This window comes from Lipotes vexillifer, unplaced genomic scaffold (assembly GCF_000442215.2).
Source record: "Lipotes vexillifer unplaced genomic scaffold, Lipotes_vexillifer_v1.1 scaffold400, whole genome shotgun sequence".
Classification (NCBI taxonomy): domain Eukaryota; kingdom Metazoa; phylum Chordata; class Mammalia; order Artiodactyla; family Lipotidae; genus Lipotes; species Lipotes vexillifer.
In genome coordinates, this window is record NW_006786594.1 from 335,760 (window position 1) to 342,785 (window position 7,026).

The window sequence follows — 7,026 nt, forward strand, 5'->3', positions numbered from 1 at the left end:
GTAGGGAGCTTCCATGCCCTCTCTGGGCACACTACTCTCCCAGTACCTCAAAGTATTCACCAGCCAGGAAGCTCTCTGTAGTTTAGGGGGTTTTATTACATAGGCATGATTGATTATATCATTGGACATTAATAATTGAACCCAACTTCCAGCCCCTCTCCCCTTCTCAGAGGTCAGAGGATGGGGCTGGAAGTTCCAACCCTCCAATCATGCTTTGGCCTTTTTGGAGACTAGCCTCTATCCTGAAGTTAAGAAAGGGGTCTCCAGCCACCAGTCACCTAATTAGCATGCAAAAGATACTCTTATCACTCCAGAGATTCCAAGGCTTCTAGGAGCTGTATACCAGGAACTGAGGATAAAGACCATATATATACACTATTGTGCCATAGTTACATACTATGTGATTCCATTTATTCCATTCTGGAAAAGACAAAACTATAGGGGACAGAAATCAGAGCAGTGGCTGCCAGGGGCGATAGTTAAGGGGAGGGGATTAACTGCAAAGGAGCAGAAGGGAATTATTTTGGCTGTTTGAAATATTCTATATTAGTGTGGTAGTTATTTGACAAAATACCTGTGTCAAAATTCATTAAACTTTACTCTTATAAAAGGAATTTGTACAGTATTTAAGGTATACCTTAATAAATATGACTTCAAATAAAAGCGAGTTTCTTCTGTCACCTTTTGCAAATCCCCTGCCCCTAAAGGACGTGACATATTTATTATGACTGTTGTAAAGGAAGGAAATAAAAGTTCTATCAATGAACACCTGGTATGACCTCCACACAAATGTCCACTATCCACTGTTAGCACCAAGAGTAGAACATGATTCAGTAGAATTTTTCAAGTATCTTTGCTCCAAAGCTTCTGTTTATCCCTGACTTCAGCCTGAAAGTTTCTCCTCTTTGGGTCCTGCTTCTGTGCCTTTCAGTTCTGGAGATTCTGCAGCTTTAATAACTTCTTTTGGTTCCATCTCTTTACTTTCCTTTTTCTGCTTCGCCTCTGCCTTCTGTTCTTTTGCCTCAAGTTGATAATGGATGCCCATGCCAATGCAGAGATAGATGCCTGAGACAATAAGGATTATGCCGCATGCCCAGTATGTATATTTGTAGTCTCCGTATATGTCACTGAGACGACCTACGGATGTCCAAAAAAAAAAAAAAAAAAGTTATGTGGGTAAACAATTATACCCTTTCCCAAATAAAGCTTAAGGATCCACTCAAAGAGCTCATAAATGACAAATTAGTCTAAATAGAAACTGCTCAAAATCATTTGATCTTTTGTTTATGATGTCAACTGATTTTGGATGGCCCTGTGTATTCTGTTATCTTTAGCAACTTGAAAATAATTAAATCTTGGCAAATTTGAATTGGGAAAGTCCTAGAGACCACCTAGAGTCAATCCTCTCCATATTCAATGGAAAAATTTGTTGCTCAAAAGAGGTTTAGGGGCTTCCCTGGCGGCGCAGTGGTTGAGAGTCTGCCTGCCAATGCAGGGGACACGGGTTCGTGCCCCGGTCTGGGAAGATCCCACATGCCGCTGAGCGGCTGGGCCCGTGAGCCATGGCCACTGAGCCTGCACGTCCGGAGCCTGTGCTCTGCTGCTGCTCAGCTTTCTGTTCTTTTGCAAGAAGTCGGTAATTGATGCCCATGCCGATGAAAAGATAGATGCCTGCGACAATAAGGATTATACCACATGCCCAGTATGTGTATTTGTAGTCTCCATATATGTCATTGAGACGACCTAAAGATGTCAAAAAGAAAAAAAAAAAAATTATGTGGGTAGAGTTATGCCCTTTCCCAAATAAAGCTTAAGAATCCATTCAAAGAACCCATAAATGACTAATTAGTCTAAAAAGAAACTGCTCATAATTATCTGATCTTTTACTTATGTCACACTGATTTTGGATGGCCCTGCGCAGTCTGTTAACTTTAGGAACTTGAAAATAATTAAATCTTGGCAAATTTGAATTGGGAAAGTCCTAGAGACCACCTAGAGTCAATCCTCTCCATATTCAATGGAAAAATTTGTTGCTCAAAAGAGGTTTAGTAGTCTTGCCCAAGGCCATAGAGCTAATTCCAGTCTCCCAGGCCAATGCACTTCCTCTGACATCAGCATTTCCCAAAGGGCGTTCCCGTGAACACTCATCCTCTGCTAACATTAACTAACAGCAACACCTTTCCACCATTCTAAGTGCTTAATCCTCACAACAGGAAGGTGCTATCATCATCCCCATTGTATAACAGAAAAACTGAAGTACAGAAAACTTAAGTAACTTGTCCAAGGTCATAAAGCTTGTAAATGAAACAGGTTGGCTTTCAACCCAGCAAGTCTGACTCTGAGGCCTGCACCATAACTTCTGTGCTACAGGGTTACTCCCTAGTGTTTGCAAAGTCAAGTAAATTTGGAAATGACACATGGTCTTTTCTATTAAAGGCTATATGAGGTAAAGAAACTTATTTACTTTGGTGTTTCCAATCTTTTTTTGGCCATGAAATCCTTGTAATAGTAAAATTTTTTAGTATCTCAAACTAGTATTAAGAAATAAACTTTGGAGGGACTTCCCTGGTGGTCCAGTGGTTAAGAATCCACCTTCCAATGCAGGAGATGTGGGTTCCTGGTGAGGGAACTAAGATCCCACATGCCGCTGGGCAACTAAGTCTGCACACCACAACTACTGAGCCTGCACGCTCTAGAGCCCACAAGCTGCCCCTAGAGGGCCCGCATGCTGCAACCACTGAGCCCACGTGCTCTGGAGCCCATGCCCCACAACCAGGGCGCCCAAGTGCCACAATGAAGATCCCGCGTGCCGCAACTAAGACCCAACGCAGCCAAATAAATAAATAAAAGAAATAAACTTTGGAAAATACTACCCATATAAAGGACATAATAACCAATTCAAATATGACTCCATATGGTTTTCCAACACAGGGCATCACTCGCTCAGCAGTACTTATTGATTCTCTGAATATACACACGGCCCTGAGTCTGCTAGGCCCTGAGTTAAGTGTGAGCAAAGGAGGTAACATCCACAGCTCAGTGGAGAAGAGAAATGTTAATCCAATAACTATACAGATTGTGACAAGTGCTACAAGGAAGGTTTGAAGGCAGAAAATAGGGGTTTTAAGACCAGCAAGTAGGGTCAGAAAGGCTTTTCTTTTTTTTTAATTAAAAAAAAAATTATTTTTGGCTGCGTTGGGTCTTCATTGCTGTGCGCGAGCTTTCTCTAGTTGCGGCAAGCAGGGGCTACTCTTGGCTGTAGTGCTTGGGCTTCTCATTGCGGTGGCTTCTCTTGTTGTGGAGCACGAGCTCTAGGCGTGTGGGCTTCATTAGTTGTGGCACACGGGCTCAGTAGTTGTGGCTCGTGGGCTCCAGAGCACAGGATCAGTAGTTGTGGAGCACGGGCTTAGTTGCTCCGTGGCACATGGGATCTTCTCAGACCAGGGCCCGAACCTGTGTCCCCTGCATTGGAAGGCAGATTCTTAACCACTGCGCCACCAGGGAAGGCTTTTCTTAAAGTGTAAACTTAGCCAAGACTTACAGGAGGATAGGAGTTATCAAGAAGGGAGATGGGAAAAGGCTCAGGGCAGAGAACAGCGAGTGCAAAGGCAGGTGATAGGAGGAAGCACAGGGTGTGAGAGGAGAAGCAGAGAGAGCAAACTGAGTGGTGGGAAGTGAGGCTGGAGACACAGGTGGGCCAGGCCACGCAAGACCTGGTAGGCCACAGCAGGGAATCTGATCTTCACCCTGAGAAGGTGGGAAGCAACTGGAGTGTTCTAAGAGATGAAGAACAGCTAGAGTGGATATGGGTAAAGTTAGAAGGCTACTGATAGAAGATAGGAGATTTGGATAAGAGTGGTAGTTGTGATGGAGAGCAAATGGGCAGATTAGAAAGAGATTTAGGAAGCAAAAACGGACAGGATTTGGCATCTCCTTGGGTATATATAGGGAGGAGAGAGGGTGGACAGGTCAGTAGTGGATCTTCAGTTATGTATCCTTCCTTACTTTATAGTGCATAATCTCAAAAGCCTGACTCACATCCAGAAGTCCAAATTATTGTTGTATTTTGTATTAATAATAATTTTAAAATGTAAACCATTTAGCATTCTTTTTTTTAAACATCTTTATTGGAGTATAATTGCTTTACAGTGTTGTGTTTGTTTCTGCTGCATAACAAAGTGAATCAGCTATATGCATATGTATATCCCCATATCCCCTCCCTCTTGCAACTCCCTCCCACCGTCCCTATCCCACCCCTCTAGGTGGTCGCAAAGCACGGAGCTGATCTCCCTGTGCTATGCAGCTGCTTCCCACTAGCTATCTATTTTACATTTGATAGTGTATATATGTCAGTGCTACTCTCTCCCCTCGTCCCAGCTTACCCTTCCCCCTCCCTGTGTCCTCAAGTCCATTCTCTACGTCTGTGTCTTTATTCTTGTTCTGCCCCTAGGTTCTTCAGAACCATTTTTTTTTTTTTTTTTAGATTCCATATATATGCATTAGCATACAGTATTTGTTTTTCTTTTTCTGACTTACTTCACTCTGTATGACAGACTCTAGGTCCATCTACCTCACTACAAATAACTCAATTTCATTTCTTTTTATGGCTGAGTAATATGCCATTGTATACATGTGCCGCATCTTTATCCATTCACCATTTAGCATTCTTAAGAGAATAATACATCAAGTTTCATAGTCACTTACTAGCTGTGTGATCTTGGACAAGTTATTTCACTTTTAGAAGGCTCTATTTCTTTATTTATAAAGTGGGAACAATAATAGTCCGACATCACACACTTGTAATATATGACAAAATACAGAAAAAGATTAGGACAGTCCCTGGTATACTGTGAGCCCTCACCTGGTATCTATTGTTATTATTTTAAATATTAATGCTGAATAAATTCCACAATTAAAAAGAAATCACCAACAGTATTTTAAAGGTGGTTATACATACATTTTTCTACAATAAACAGGTTAGTTTTTTTATCAGGAAAAATTATTATACATACTTAAGTGTGTAATAGTTTTTTATTCCTCTTTCAGCTTGATGATTCACTTTAATTCAGTTCTATTAAGTATTTGAGCAATTACGCTGTACCAAGCACTGTGTCAGCACTGAGGGTACAGAAGCAAAGAGAGACTGTCGAGCAGCTCACTGATTTCTGCTTTCTATCACCTTCCTAATCTTCTGTTTTATGTTAATAGAACCATAGAAATAGGGAGACATACTATACCTAAAAGTGGTGGCCCCAGCAGGACAGGACAGCATTCCACAATGGTCACCAATCCCACAGCACTGGAGAACCTCTGGGGTCCAACAAGGTCCATCAGCGTTTCAAACAATACGGCGCCAAACCACCCAAAAGCAAATCCAAGGAATCCCACATAAAGACAGAACCCTATATAGCTAGAGGATAAGGGTACTAGCATATGACACACTCCATTTGCAATAATAGAAGCAGCAAAAAAGTACTGAATTCCAGGTCTTATCCACTTTGTGTTGGCTACAAATCCCATAGAAGGTCTGGCTACCATGTCGACAAAAGCCAGAATGGAAAGAAGGAAGGCAGACTTCTCACTAGAGTGATGTTGACTCTTGGCATAATTACTAAGAAAGACTAAAGGTGTAGCCAGCGCAAAAGACATTATCACATTCCCAGAGAGGTACAGCATAAAGCCTCTGTGTTTGAATAGGGATAAGTCCAGAAGTTTGTTAACTGTTTGGAAAATGGATTGTTTCTCCTTTGGTAGGTTTCTGCCATTAACTTCTGTATTTGCATCACCTGCCCCCTTGTTTGCATCATATTTTCCAGCTTCCTGAAGGGATTCTTTAGACTTCTCTTTCCCTTCATTGGTTGGCTTGGGCCCTATTGGTCTCATCAGAGCTCCAGCCACACAGCAGTTTAGTAGGATGCCTCCAAGAATTAGGAAGCTTCCTCTCCAGCCAAAGACAGCAAAAAGAGCCTGGTTGAGGGGGGCCAGGGCGGAGAGAAACACAGGGCTGCCTGCCATGGCCAGTCCATTTGCTAATGGTCGCCTCTTGTAGAAATACTTGCCAATCATGGTCAGAGATGGATTCAAGTTGAAGGCAAGCCCAAGACCTGGCGAGAGGGGAAGAAAGAATCACATACTCCAATAAATGCCAGAAACATATCTGGAATTAATTAACTAGGCAAAGAAATGAAGTGGAAAGAGGTCAAAATCATGAGAAGCTATTATAACTAGTAGGTCATTAAGTGGACTATTATCAAATAAATACAGACATAAAGTCTCTTTATGCAGCAAATACTAGACTTATAAAATTTAAAAATGTATATATATTTATATATGTGTATACATATATATGTATATATTTTTTGGCCGCACCATGTGGCATGCAGGATCTTAGTTCCCCGACCAGGGATCGAACCCAGGCCCCTTGCAGTGGAAGTACAGAGTCTTAACCCTGGATCACCAGGGAGTCCCTAAAAAATGTATATTTTAAAAAATAATTCTTTACCCTTTAGCAACAAAAAGAACAGTAAATGTAAGATCCTTTGTCTTATTTCATAATTTTATCTTTCCAGAGGAATAGGGAATTGAAAGCAAAAAGGAGAGAGGATAAATCTTATAAATTCAGAAAGCAAGATAGGAGAAGGGGCAAAAGGAAGGGAAGCAAGAGAGAGGGAGGGGGAGGGAGAGAGAGAGAAAATGTTTTTGGATAGTAAAACACAACATTGTCAAGATGTTAACACTACCTTAGTAAATCCATTAATTTAATGAAATTTCTATGAAAATTTCAATGTGTTTTATTTTTCAAATGAGGTAAAATGATTCTAAAATACACCCAAAGAACAAATGCATTAGAACTATTGGAAAAGGATAAATAATTGGTGGGCCTACCCTATCAGATATATAAATATATTGTACAGCTACGGTAATTAGAATAGTGTGGCACTTATTCAAAATTAGAAAAACTGATTACTAAAAGTGGGCAGAAGGTCCAGAAACAGAACCAAAAGATACATTTAAATTAATAGGGAA